Consider the following 14778-nt stretch of genomic DNA (forward strand, 5'->3'; position numbering starts at 1 on the left):
AGGCAGTTGGTTAATTCAGCCAGGAATCAAACATATCCACTAACCGAATAAGGAAAGCAATGTTTCCTTAATATTTCTTTCTTTCTATCTCTCTCTCCTTTTCTCTCAAAATTGCTTTTATTTCTGAAATAAACACTGAGTTAGCAACTGTGGAGTATAAAAATTAGAATGAAGGGTTTTGTGTGTGTTTGTTTTGTTTAAATGGTGCTTGGGCAGTTTGGTCCTTTGAATGAAGCAACTCGGGTTTATTCGGTCACTACATTCTCATGTAGGCTATTATTTGCTGATTACAGAGGCCTTTGTGTTGAGGGATAGTCCCAGTCCATTTAGATATTCAAGTGTGGAGCAGATTTTTATCGTATGTATGTAACGCAAACCCCCCCCCCCCCTTTTTTTTTTTTGCAGAAAGGACATCCCATAATAACACCAAGCCTGATCAGTGCTCCCACTGCAAGTTTGTTTTAAATAGATACGTTTGTTTGTAAAGGAGTTCTTGCTTGTTGATTTTATTTGTTTAATAGTCGTTGCAGCTAGGGTATTAGGCAGAAAAAGAAATTTACCAGTCAAAAATAATATTTTATATAATCCTGATAAGCGCCGCAGGTGCGAAGACGAGCGCCGCAGGCGCGAAGTCCCTCTAGGGGGGTCTGGGGGCATGCCCCCCCAGAAAATTTTTGAAATTTAGACTTCATTTCCTGCATTCTAGGACATTTTCAGGGTGAAATGGCGTGTAATTTTTGATCAGAAATATTGCATATTTTTACTTTGTATTTTTTTCAGTTTCACTCCTGAATGTATCAGATGTATGTATGGTGTTTGATTTGGTAACAAAAGTGAAAAGAAAATAAACAACAATGAATTGTATATAATCTTTTGATCTAGTTACAGTATTTAATAAAAAAAAAAACCCAACAGTATTCTATTTTACCATACCCCAATGAACCCCCCTTGTTAATCAATGTATCACACATACCTTTTCTGTCTTTTTGTGGAAAAACGAATCAGTTTTTGTCACATTCAATTTGGGGCGTTTGTTGGGATTCATCTTGATCCAGAAGAGTGAGTCAGCAAAAAAAAATGCGGTTCTCCCGCCAAGAAAGAGGAAACTACAACGCAGGGTGTTTGGCAATTTTCGACCAATCAGAATTCGCGATTTATTCAGTCCGCATGTTACAAGATTCAGTGCGGGCCAAAATGGCGGAAACGATGAAATATTCTGATTTTTCATTTCAAGTTTTCAGTATTTTTCGTATTAAACTGTGTTTCTTACGATTTGTAAATGATGGCGGAACCACACACGGACTGGCCATCGGGAGTAGCGGGAGTTTTCCCAGTGGGCCGGTGGTTCAGTGTGGGCCAGCGGAGAAAAAAAAAAAAACAGTTGCGCGCTGGCCTTTAATATGATAAGCAATGTTAACAGTTTCTTTAACAAACTGTTAACATTGCTCATCATATTAAAGGCCAGCGCGCAACTGTAATAAGCAATGTTAACAGTTTGTTAAAGAAACTGTTAACATTGCTTATCATATTAAAGGCCAGCGCGCAACTGTTTTTTTTTTTTTTTTTCTCCGCCGGCCCACGCTGAACCACCAGCCCACCGGGAAAACTCCCGCTACTCCCGATGGCCAGTCCGTGTGTGGGCGGAACATAACTGGATTTATCGGATGACATGTGGGAGTATTCATGTGCGAAAATTTTCGGCATTATCGTCCGTTTCAGTATCCGTCTGTGTGTATACTTGCCCGTTGAAATCGGCAATTGCCCGTCAAATTTACGGGTGGACGGGTCTCTGCCTAATACCTTAGTTGCAGCTCATATCATGCCTGACAGTGTCATGAAATCATAATCATTAATTTTGTGCTGAATCTACTGCTGTGATTGTCATGAGGAGTGTGAGATTGCGGATGAGACACCATGATGGAACCTGAAATGTTTATTTTGGGTGATGTGATTGAGACAATTATTTGCTATCAGATGTGATTAGGACATTGCGCCACATGAGGGAACGCCCCGCAGGAACATCTGTGACTCAACTTGAACACGCGCGCACATACACAGCATTCAACAGGAATAACGCAGCGTATTCTCACAGGACACACAGCGACAGGCTGCTTTCTTAGAGCGCTCGTTTAATGCATGTAGTAAACACAAATGTGCACTTCTGAATTCGCACATTAACAATATGGCAGTCGGTAGTGGCTCTTTGCTATTACTGTTGCTATAAACTGTTTCTGATTAACGTACAGTAATTGTGACGCTGCAGGCCCTGAGGCACTGCGACATTTTGTTACAGTACCGGGACTGGATCTGTTAAGCTTGATGGGAAAAGCTTTTACTGGAGTCATGTATAAATGACGACTTCCCATAGAGCGCTCATTTAGGTAGCCACATCCTCAGAATAAAGCTTAATGCTGATTATTCTCAGAGGGCATTTCGTGTCCTTTGAGTCTTTGTTGGGAAACATTTTTCGTAGATAACGGCTGTGTCATGGTTTCTAGGTGTCATGGATTGAAACCGAAGCATAGTAATGTAGTTTACAGAGGACTTGTACATGATGCAGCAAAAGGTGTTACAGTGCTTTGCATCACTGTGTATTTTGCTTAAATTTCTTGCAGTTTCTCAGACAAAAAGCAAAACAAAAGCTTTCTAATAATTGTTCAGTGACTGCTTACAGTTGATCCATCATAGCTTGAATTAGATCGTGTACGCACACTTACTCCACCAGGAAGCTTGTTTTTGGCCAGCGGTGGCTGCAGTGTTTGCTTGTGGAGAAACCTGTTTGGTATCTGCAGTTCATTGTGAAGCATGCTTTAGAAAGGGTGGAATTTCGTGGCTGAGCTTTGTTTAAACATTTGGGGAAGCCAGAAAGGTGACCTCATGATGTCTTGATGAAACCTTTCTCACACGTTGCATTGACCTGAAGGTAAGCCATGTTCAGTCTGCCTCGGGGAAACATGCAGAAACAAGGACGTTTTATTTAATTTGTCCAGGATCTTGCTTACAAAGTCATTTTAATCTGTCTACTTGAGGTAATGCTGCTTTACAGGATGCTTTGAATACGTGACTAAAATTCAAGTTCATGGTGACAGCAATTCAACAGCAAACATCCTATATGGTTAATAGGCTAATCCATCGCATTTAACAAGGCTATGTGTAGTGCGTTGGAGTTGCTTTTTTGTGGTGAGTTTGTCATTACTCATGGTGTGGCATTGGGTCGTAGAAGCGGGCTGTTCCTGTACAAACCAGAAGAGGGATGGGAAAGAGATTTGTTTCTATGATTGTTCAGTTTTCTAAAAGAATAGCCACATTTGCATGCAGCCTAATCTGTTAATAACAGACCGATAGCTGAAAGGTTGATGTGTACACCTCCGTTTGAGCAGAGGAAAGAGACTTGGGGCAACCTAATGAAGAAAACCCTATCTGATTGAACCCATGAGGTGGGTAATCCTTTTACTAATCCATTAAGTAGAAGAATACAAGGTTTGTAGACCTTTGTTTGACGACGTTCACTATCAGAAGCAATGCATAGGTGTTCTGCACACGTTTGAGTCATAATGCAGTTCTTGTGCAATAAAACGGTCCTGCTTTTGGGGGGAGGAGGTTCATGCGACAGATTTTAATTTGTTCAAAATAATCTAAACATGTTGGAGAAAAAAGAGAAAAGCGTTAATGAAACCTGTATTTCCTGTGTAGCTATTCTTAAACAGTCACAGATAAGTGAAGACATTTTATACGTAGACATTTTACCCATGTGCACATTTTATATTATTTTCAAACAAACAGCTTTTGACCCAGAATCCCATGCAAATATAAAATATTGAGCAACTTTCCTGCACTCACAAACACTTCTCCCTGCTGTGTGTTTAATAATCGCATTCGGACAATATTTTGCTGAGACGAACACAATGTAAAACTTCTTTAAAACACAAGCGGAGCAATTGAATAGCTAAGGTCCACTTTACACGGGGACGGTCTGAAACAAAAACGCAGAAGTCCGTTTTCGTTCTCACTTTTTTCCGCGTCTACGCGGCCGTTTTCAAGGAGGAAATCTGCGTCTATACGGTGACGCATAAATGTGTGGAATTCAATTGGATGTGCATGCCAGGCGGCTTAGTGGTGCTGTGAAAGACCTCCGCTATGTCTGCACGCATGCGCAACGTCTTCCGTCTTGTCTGATCTGCACATCTGCGCCGCGAAAACTTTGACTACTCTGCCTATGGCTACTCGTGAGGTTGCCAGAGCAGCTTGAAGGTCCGTTGGATCGATGTAATCAGACATGCTGTAGCCGTTCTATATGAGTGGGTGGAGCACAGAGGACGGCAGGACAGAGATCAGGTTTACAAATAGGCTTTATTGCCACACTTTTCAGTCTAACAATATTTTTAAACCAACAGAGGCACACGCAACCGGCGTCTAGCTTGGGGATGAGCTTCTCTGCTCTCCCTCTTTAAATAGGGCGCGGTCACTGGGAAGACACACAAACAGGTTAATTGACATCAGGTGTAGTGATTCTGCCACTTACCTTCCCTGACTCCGCCCTCCTGTCACAGACCGGCGCTTGACCACGCCCCCGCTGCCACACATGCTCTTACTATGACGTAAACGTGTACCCGACGTGAGCAGATCCGAGCAGAGTTTCGCGTATTGGGTAGTTTAGACGGATATGCAACGGGGACTGTTTTTAACTTATCCAGTCTGGAAGGCGTTTTCAATTTTTTCCGTTTTTCAGCCTCGAAAACGCCGTCCCTGTGTAGACGAAAGGCACTTCCGATAAAATATTTAGTCGTTTTTACCCGACAGCGTCCTCGTGTAAACGGGCCCTAAACGTACTGACTGGACTCTCATGTTTCTTGTTGTTATAGAAAACCTCGCTCCATACATGCGTTTAGTTTTTACACTTCCACTTTTAGTCTTGGCTACATTGAGTTTGTTGAGAAGCTGACTGAAAAATGAAGAGTAGGGAGGAGTAAAATATACAGTAAATGTCATGTTTACACCAAAGAATTCATTCTAAACTGTCTGATTCTGCTGCAACAGTCAAGTCACGTGTGTGTGTGTGTGTACGCGCGTGCGCAGAAAGGCAGAAGTACCTGCAAACCACATGCAGGCTGTCATGAGACATGGGTCTTGTGCAATGCTGTCAGTCGAAGCACTTGCACCATGAAGGTCAGTGTATTGGGTTCAGCGTACTCCGATGTGTGGTTTCATGTCGTTAAACACGCACCGAAATGCAGTAGTGAAAACACAGGAGCCGTCATATTGCTTGCCTGCAGAATTATGAAATTTTATTCAAACGTTGCACAAGGTACTTGGAACTTCATTGCAGCCACAGGTCTCTCTAAGTGTAAAATGCACTATATGGCCAAAAGCTTGTGGGTACCTGATCAGTCGCACCCATATGTGCCCCCCCCCCCCCCCCCCCCCTTTTTAAATCGCCCACTGGCCAAAAGGCCCGAAGACGGATTATGTCGTAGCGATGTCCGTCCGTCCCGGGAAGGGTACTCACCTTCTGAAATCAACCCCTCTTACAATTTTTGGAGGAATTTCATGAAACTTGACAGGATTCTTTGTTATATGTTGGTAATACGCATATTGCAATTTTGTTCAATTTAGTCGCATTTTACTAGAGTTATGGCCCTTAATTACCAAACTTGTGCTTTGACAATTTCATGTGGGTGTATTAAGCACTTATAGCATAGATATAGTTGCCAGCAGGGATATTGTGCTCTCCGAGCACTCTTGTTTTTTGAAGATTTGGTCCCCTTTAAATTTTGGAGCATGGCTGTGGGGATTTGCTCATTCAGCCACAAGAGCATTAGTGAGGTCAGGTGAGGAGGACTGGGGTGCAGTCATTGTTCCAGTTCATCCCGATTGAAAAACTACAGCATGCGAAGATATTATTTTATTTTTATTTAACCTTTCTTTCACCAGGAAAGAGTCAATAAGACTTAAAAACATCTTTTACAAGAGTATTCTGGCGAAGACAGGCAGCAGCACAATTAACAAAGCATAGAGCCAAAACATACATCCATACACACAAACATTAAAATAGTTTACAAAATAACTTGCGCAATGAAGAGGTAATTTAAAAGTAATCAACAGAAGTTCATTAAAACTCAATATACCAAAAAGTCAGGAAAAACATGTACAGCTAGGTGTTTCTGTCTGCAGATAATTTAAAATCGCTTTAAATACTGTAATGAGACCAACTCCTTAAGTTTCAGGCCAAGCAGAGGGCACAAACAACTTAAATGCCTTTTTTTTTTCCCAATTTAGTACAGACCTTTGGAACACAAAGTAAGAACGGGTCCTGCGGGTGAAAACTAGCCGCCCACACTCTTTTGACAAACATACATTTGAAGGTATGATGGAAGCAGATCTAAAATACACTTCTACACGAGAACATACCAGTGTTTAAGTCTACCTGTGGACAAGGTAGCCCAACCAACATGAGCATGCAACAAAGGCCAAGTTTACATTAGACCGTATCTGTCTCGTTTTCTTCACGGATGCACTGTCCGTTTACATTAAAACGCCGGGAAACGGGAATCCGCCAGGGTCCACGTATTCAATCCAGATCGTGTCTGATCCGGTGCTGTGTAAACATTGAGAATACGCGGATACGCTGTGCTGAGCTCTAGCTGGCGTCGTCATTGGACAACGTCACTGTGACATCCACCTTCCTGATTCGCTGGCGTTGGTCATGTGACGCGACTGCTGAAAAACGGCGCGGACTTCCGCCTTGTATCACCTTTCATTAAAGAGTATAAAAGTATGAAAATACTGCAAATACTGATGTAAATACTGCCCATTGTGTAGTTATGATGGTCTTTAGGCTTGCCATCCTTCCACTTGCAAGTGGTAAGTGACCTGCGCACAGCGGCTCAGTCCCGAATCACTGCTCGTGCACTTCACTCGCGTGCTCTGTGAGCTGCGCAGGGCCGGAGTGCGCACCCTCCAGAGGGCACTCGCTGTTCAGGGCAGAGTGATTTGGAGCGCAGCCGCTGAGGAGGAAGCAATGAGCCGCACTGACACATTTCAACTTACGTGCCGAATTAGTCATGTGATTAGCGTATCCGTGTATTGGCGTTGCTGTGTGCACGCGAATCGTGTATTGGCGTTGCTGTGTGCACGCTAATCGTTTTTAAAAACGTTAATCTGATGATCCGCTGATACGGTCTAATGTAAACCCCACCAAACAGTGATGAGTCAGAGGTCTGAAATTAGTGATAAACCTTAGTGCTCCATGGTAAAGCCTAGGTCACAACCGGACGTACGATTTTTTGGCCGTGCGATTTTTATTTTTAAAATTTTTTTATTTTTGGCGTTTTCCAAATCACTGCGTTTTTTTTGTTCTTGGAGAAAGACGCACGTTGGCCGTAAGTTTGTCTTGCAACCTGAAAAAAACGTAAGCGCCCGTAGAGTTTGTTTGACATGACAAAGAACCTCTGCGGCCAGTCTACGGCTCGAAAATCAGCACGTCACACACACGCCCTCCGTGCGTTTCTTGCATTTTTTTGCACATAGACCGGCCGTAGGAGCACGTACGGCCGATTGTGACCGAGGCTTAAACTGTGTCAGGAGCATGTCAACCCTGAGAAGACGGATGCATATCGATGACATCACCATGATCCAGACATATCACAGACATAATAATGGCAGCAGCAAGCCTCTTTCTAGTCTCAATGCTGCACGACTCTGTGCTTCTAACATTGTGACAACAGTTTCAGGAAGAATCATATGTTGAGGTTTGAGTTAATCCAGTTGTACCAGTCAAACAGGCCAGTATCTGTTAGAGCGCAGTAATAAAGTAAATACCTGGTAATAGTGGGTTGTACTTTCCACTACTGTAATGAAATGAAAGGTAAAAAATCAGGGACCTCTTGGTTCAGCTTTATGGATCCCAGCACAAAGTCTGTTTACTGCTCACATTTCAGGTCCCACACTCAGCTCTGGGAAGCAGGCTGGGAAAAGCATGTACATAGGATTCACATATAATACATGCTCTCATTAGCCTTTTCACCAGCTATTTCTACACTGTCTTGGAGGAAATTGTCAGTTTTTTGCCCTTTGTTGCTGTTGTGGTCATGTGACTTGACTCGTTTCCTTTACAGGATGTTCTCTTAGAGCCACCGCAAGAGAACATTGCACAACTTCAGTGAATCCTAAAGATTTAGCAATCAGCCACTGCAGCTTTTGGACACGTGCACACGTGAGCCCATCCTTACTGGGGCCAAGTTGTGCTCTCGGCACGCTTAGTTACTCCTCTGTAGCGTACGGAGACATGGTACCTCTTTGCGTGTCTCCGGTTTCCTCAGGAAATGAAGGGTATTGAAACTTCCTTGTAGCCGTGTGTTGTTTCAAGGTTGCCATGACTAACTTGTGTATCTGCATTTCTTCTTTTTGTTATCTTTAATCCTCCGCTCTTGTCTTGACTGAAATTATTAATCCAATTTGTATAATTGGTTCGTGTGTTTGTGCTGATGATGGGGCTGCGGTTGAAGGTAGACATTAGTCTTATTTACTGCATCTGAGAATTTTGTGGCGATTTATATATTTTTTTGTGTTTTTGTTTGTATTTTGTTTTTTAGATCTCGGATTCATCATAGTCTATTTTCTCGAGTATGAATATGCCAGTCCTCTCGCCTCATTTGAATTTTAATGTGTAGGCTGGATGTGTAGTGGAAAACAGGAGCCCAAGGGTCATGGTTGTGATTATCTATGCATGGATTCAGAAGAAATTACCTCTTTCACTTTAGGGTTGCATCGTCATGCCATTTTGCTATCTGTCCTCTTGAGCATTTTTGCTTTTCATCCATGTTGATTGGGATCTTTTCTATTTCAGACCTTCTGCTCTGTGAGAATTGTCGTGTGTGTGTGTGTGTGTGTGTGTGTGTCTGTGTGTGTGTGGCGCCATGTTGTGTGCTCTTTGTTTCATTAAAATAGAATGAATAATTGAACGTGTCGCAGGCTCACATGATGTTCTCTTCAATTTATTATAAGCTGCCCTTTTGACCTCGCACCTCCCTTTCGAAGTCGCTTATCTCCCTCATCTCTTGACAGGAAGTTAGAAGCAGGGTGTTACTGTGGTTTGTGTGTGTGTCCAGGGCTGCATGTTTGACTGTGAGAATAAGGAATGATGGACTCTGCTGCTCATTTCTGTGCAAAAATGAGCTTGGAGTGAGTGAAGTGTGAAGCGGGACAGTGAGATAAGCACTTCACTGGGGTGGGGTGTGAGGCAGGGTGGGACTCTGTAGTAGACTACTTATGAGTTCAGTGTGAATTTCACATGCTGTGATGCAATTAGAGTTCTTGATGTATGTTGACGCACCGAGCTTCTAAACACAATGTATGATGTTGGATTTTTATACAAATATTTTACTCTTAAAACATAAAATAAACGCTCTTTATTTTTTTCGCGGTCCAAATCCTGCGCTCTGATTGGCTGGCGAGCAGGTCCGTATCCTACAGTACGGACCCCGGTTACGGACCTCTGGCGACTCGCTCGTTCACAACAAACAACATAGTAGCATTTTTTTTTTTTTTGTCAACATTTCTCTTTTTTTAAATAAGATTTATTTATGAGATTATCAAAAATCTAATAAATTTTTGCCAGCATTTCTCAGGAGAATGGCATTAATTTTACAGCATGGATGGCGATAACGACAGTGTTCACAGCAAAAGTGAGTTTTACTACCCTGAGGAAGAAAAAATAAAAGAAAACATTTCAGGAGAAAGCTAAAAACCTGTAACTGTTGCTAACGCCGAGCAAAAACATAGCTGAATCCTGAATGACTCATATTTGTATAAATAGGGGACTACATAGGTGGCAAAATGTAGCTTTTTTTTTTTTTTCCCTGCCATGGAAGTGCACTTGTATACCGTGAAGGAAGTGATTTGCATTACAGCCGTGAATGAGGATTCAAAATGGCGCCTCGGCTCGGTTTTCCCTTTCGGGTGCTCACGTTTTCTGTTAGAATTGGGTAGAGAAAAAAATAAAGATATTATTTATCAGCTTAAGGTCTGTCCGTATGGTGAAATACCGTGACCTCGGCCTTGAATACTGACCTCGGCCCAGAGGGACTCGGTCAGTACTTTCAAGACCTCGGTCACAGTATTTGACGATACGGACCTCCCAGCTGGTAAATAACATGCATGTATCTGCTCTAGCATGTGTAAGATTGTGCGAAAGCCTGAGTAGCATGTACACAAATCTTTTCGGATGAAATCTGGTAATTTATGTAGTCCGAGTTACGTAGACACTTTGCCACATGCTTGAGGGTTCTCTGTTGAGCAGGAAGCGCACACCAATGCCTTTTTTTTTTTTTCCCCCTAAACCTTCTCTTTTTTCCAACTCCAGATGTCAGCATGCGTTATGATTTTGTTTTCACATGGCATCCTTCTTGTCCACTTCTTTTTGTCCTCCTCATTGATCAAATCCAAAACGTGCCCACATAATCACTTTAAAAATGGACGGCTCAGATTTGAGTTTGTCCTCCTCCTCAAATCTTCTAACAAGTTTAGCTGGTACACATAGCATGCTCACTAGTCTATGGTTTTGTTTTTTTATGTTTTAGCACATTTTTATAATTTTCTTAATGACTTGCTTCATATTGTGTTTGGACAGTTGTGTTTTTGTTTTTTAATTTAAAATCCAATTTTAAAAATTCTGCTTATGAACAAATGTGCATAGGTGCAGAATTAAGACAGTCAAGATGCGCATATATATTAGTGCTGTCAAAAATGTCGCGTTATTAACGCGTTAACTTGACTCAATTTTAACGGTGATAATTTTTTTTATCGCGAGATTAATGCTCTGTGACATGATGTAGGTTTTTCATAAGCTTTTGAAACTGCCAGGAACTTGGAACAAAGACTTTGCAAAAAAACCGATAGCAGCTAGACTGTAATGCCACGCCCCGCACAGCCAGAGTCCTCTGCCTTCCCCAAAAAACCAGCGCGGGCAGGGCGCGCTAGTAGAGATGGGATTTATGGTTCTTTGATGGGATCCGCATCTTTGTGATCCGTTCTTTGAAAAGAGCCGTTCAAAAGACTGGCTCATTTGGCTCTTTTTAAATATTTATTCAGTTTTAAGAAGACAGCGTCTAAAGAAGCCAGATCCCTCTGAACTGTAAACTCAATGCTATCCCAGAAATCCTTCCTGTAATATGCAAATTTGGCCGCCTCTGATTGGACAGCACGACGCATCAACAGGCAGAAAGTGTAAAAGTACAAAATGTGTTAAGTGAGCTGAAACAGTAAAGATCAGATTCAATGCAATATTTATCAACGAACAACTTAAACTTAATATAATAGTGTACTTTATATTATAATCAAGCATGTCAAGCCTACCGTCACTGTGTAACCTGTCTCTCTGATTAGAGACTAACTCAAACAGTAGATCATTTCACTCATGGTTCTCTTGCTAGCCCTGCTCTGGTGTTCGGCTTAGGTTTCACTTTGCAGTGGCTGTGTCAAGACGTGTTATGCTTTGCAATAAAAAAAAAAACATTGGTATAAAGCAAGCCCATTCACTTTTTTATGCTGATAAGAGAATTACAATGTTTTTTTATGTGACAAAAATGTGCGATTAAATTGCGATTAATCGCGAGTTAACTATGACTGTCGCGACATTAATCGTGATTAAATATTTTAATCGCTTGACAACACTATATATATATAAATAAAATATACACTGTGTTTTCCCCAGAAAAAAATTAAAGCCCTAAATTCTGGCATGATAATACACAGACAATTGAGCGCCAATGGTGCGAAAGCGAGCACCAAAGGCACGAAGCAAAACTAGAGGGGTCTGGGGGCATGCTCCCCCGAAAAATTTTTTGAAAATAGATGCTCTCAGGTGCATTTTCAGGGTCTCTGAGAGGTTTTAGATACATGATTATAGGATAGATTTTACCAGTCTTTCAATGATTTCTGACCTAAATAGTATTAATGTATACACATATTTGAAATTTCACCTTAAAGTTCAACATGCAAGTTAAACTGTTTTGTTATAGATTACTTAGGTATATGATAGATTGAAAATCTACGGGGTTCCCTTAATTATCTATGATCAAGTAGTGTTGTAACAAAAATATGCATGAAAATATGACCAGTGGTTCGCTCCATCTTATGCAGTCCAGTGAAGAGAATCGATCGTCATGACGACCTGTTGATCACAAAAGGATCTGAACCTCAGAACTGCTGCCTTAAAATAAGTCGCTGTATTACTATAACTGTAATGATTTAGAATGTTTCTGATGCAGTTACCATAATATATGTATAACTAAGATACACTGAAAAGAAAAGTAAGGCAACTGCATATTTTAAAGTTTAAATTTTGGCACTTTATTAAACGGACTAGATTACGATTAAAACATATTTAAAGGAAAAGAAAACTTAATTCATACATTTAAGTTTGCAGAAAGACTATGTACTTATTCATGAAGAGAATTTGTGAATAAGTGTCATGTAGCATAATTTCGAATAATAATGATAAGCATATTTGGCAGTGTGATGTCACTGTGACCCTTTAACAAAATAATAATCCGGAGCCGCCTTTTGTTAAATGGATCCCAGTGACATCACACTGCCAGAAATGCTTATGATTATTATTTGGAATTATGCCATATTTGACACATTTGGACAACTTCACTTCGTGAGAGTGTTTATTAGTACATGATCTTTCTGTAAACCCAAACTAATGAATTAAGTTTTCTACTCCTTTAAAGCAGATTAATTCTCCTTGGACACAGGAAGGACGTATCCTGTCAGTCAGCTCGATTACAGCACAGAGGAGAGAGATGGTGAGAAGGAAGATCACAAGCCTAATCAATTCTGGCACTGAGAGAATGCTGGTGTAGACACTGTAGTGCCAGTTGTCATCGTCGTGGAGGTGGACAGAGTAGTTGTGCTTTTTGAGCCAGTCGCTGTGATCAAAATTGACGACGTTTTCGTTGTCGTGACAGTTGTCTGATTTTGTGCGCCATCACTCGCGTGGGTTTCTTGACGTTTAGTCAGCCAGTCTTTGATCGAAGCCATAATGATAATAGATGAGGTCAAACTTTTGTGATTAAAATCAGTCGGCTTTGCCCGTCTGGTGGGGGACAACACCGGCAGCCAATGAGATCGCTAATAATGAATCGGAAAATTCCAGGATGTCTGACGTTTTCTTTCGATATTTTTATTGAACGGTTTGAACACGTGATCTTGACATAGCCAACAGATTACAGTTTGTTTACATCATACCACGCGGACATATTACTTGGACAGAATCAACACAAACATTTGAAAAAAAGGCCGCTTGTTTAACACAAATATCAATCAATATGTAAATGGATCTGTTATTTGCTCTCCTATGTATCTAGTTACTTGTGGTTAGGAAATTTAACCTATCGGTATAAATCTAAGTGTATCGGATTTTAACTAAAGCATATCGGCAGGCAGAGCAAGCGTATCTGGGCCCGATACGCTAAAATGCTTTGGGGAAAACCGTGTGTGTGTGTGTGTGTGTGTGTGTGTGTGTGTGTGTGTGTGTGTGTGTATAAAACACGTACATAAAAATATAAAATGTGTGTGTAAATATCAAATTTTTTAGCCGCTTTATCCTGTTCTACAGGGTCGCAGGCAAGCTGGAGCCTATCCCAGCTGACTACGGGCGAAAGGTGGGGTACACCCTGGACAAGTCGCCAGGTCATCACAGGGCTGACACATAGACAACCATTCACACTCACATTCACACCTACGGCCAATTTAGAGTCACCAGTTAGCCTAACCTGCATGTCTTTGGACTGTGGGGATAACCGGAGCACCCGGAGGAAACCCACGCGGACACAGGGAGAACATGCAAACTCCACACAGAAAGGCCCTCGCCGGCCACGGGGCTCGAACCCGGACCTTCTTGCTGTGGGGCGACAGCACTAACCACTACACCACCGTGCCGCGCATATATATATATATATATATATATATATATATATATATATATATATATATATATATTTTTTTTTTTTTATTTATATATATTTTTATTTATTTATTTATTTATTTATTTATTTATTTATTTTATACTATACACACACACGGAGAGAGGTACGACCGATCGACTTTACGACCACCTGGTTACGACTGGCGAGTGTTTCCCAGCTGAGCTAACTGAGTGTACGACAGTTTCCGCCCCAGCTCTCAGCATCGCCCAGCCTCTCGCCACGCAAGCTGCTCAGTGTGAACAGTATCCCGGTACAGTAAACTTCTCCCGTGTCGGTTTGAAGCAATGAACCCAAACATAAAACGATTTGCAAGGATTGAGTGGATGGTACATGACGCCAGGGTTTCCCATACGTAGACCATTGTGTGGCGCAGCGCCACACAATGGATTCCTATCGCCATACAATCAGACTTGAGATTTTATTATTTTGTTACATTATACTATTTATTTCATTTTAGTATTGGTTGAGGTAAGTGTTGAGTTCAATATTTAAAATAAAAACCTCCAGCTTGTTTTTTGAAATTTATTCCTTGAATGTCAACTAAAGAATGATTGAAAGATTGCCACCAAAAAGGCAAAAAACTAAGGTAAAAACCAGAGATGCACCGATTGACCGGCTGCTGATCGGAATCGGCCGATTTTCACGTGATCGGCCATGACCGGCGACCAGCTGGTCAAAATTAAAATATGCCGATTTTCTGCTGATCAAAACTTGTGTATCACACAGAGATGAAAGTGGAAATACTCGTAATTCGCAACTAAAAAGACTGCAGCTACACTGGCAGCTTGAA

The 14778-nt window shown here is 41.4% G+C and overlaps 1 protein-coding gene across 3 annotated transcripts in view; it reads left to right on the top strand.

Annotated features, from left to right (window-relative positions):
* The window catches only part of ankrd11 (ankyrin repeat domain 11), a 272200-nt gene that overhangs the window by 24299 nt on the left and 233123 nt on the right, over positions 1 to 14778 (top strand). The window contains exon 1 of one of the 3 annotated variants that reach the window (XM_060911700.1): positions 8271 to 8328. The exons of the other annotated variants lie outside the window; for them this stretch is intronic. The gene's annotated coding sequence lies outside the window, so the exon portion shown is untranslated. Of the gene's footprint in view, positions 1 to 8270; positions 8329 to 14778 lie in introns of those variants that run through there. 3 annotated transcript variants of the gene reach the window in all.

The sequence above is a fragment of the Neoarius graeffei genome, chromosome 27, assembly GCF_027579695.1.
Source record: "Neoarius graeffei isolate fNeoGra1 chromosome 27, fNeoGra1.pri, whole genome shotgun sequence".
In the NCBI taxonomy this organism is placed as follows: domain Eukaryota; kingdom Metazoa; phylum Chordata; class Actinopteri; order Siluriformes; family Ariidae; genus Neoarius; species Neoarius graeffei.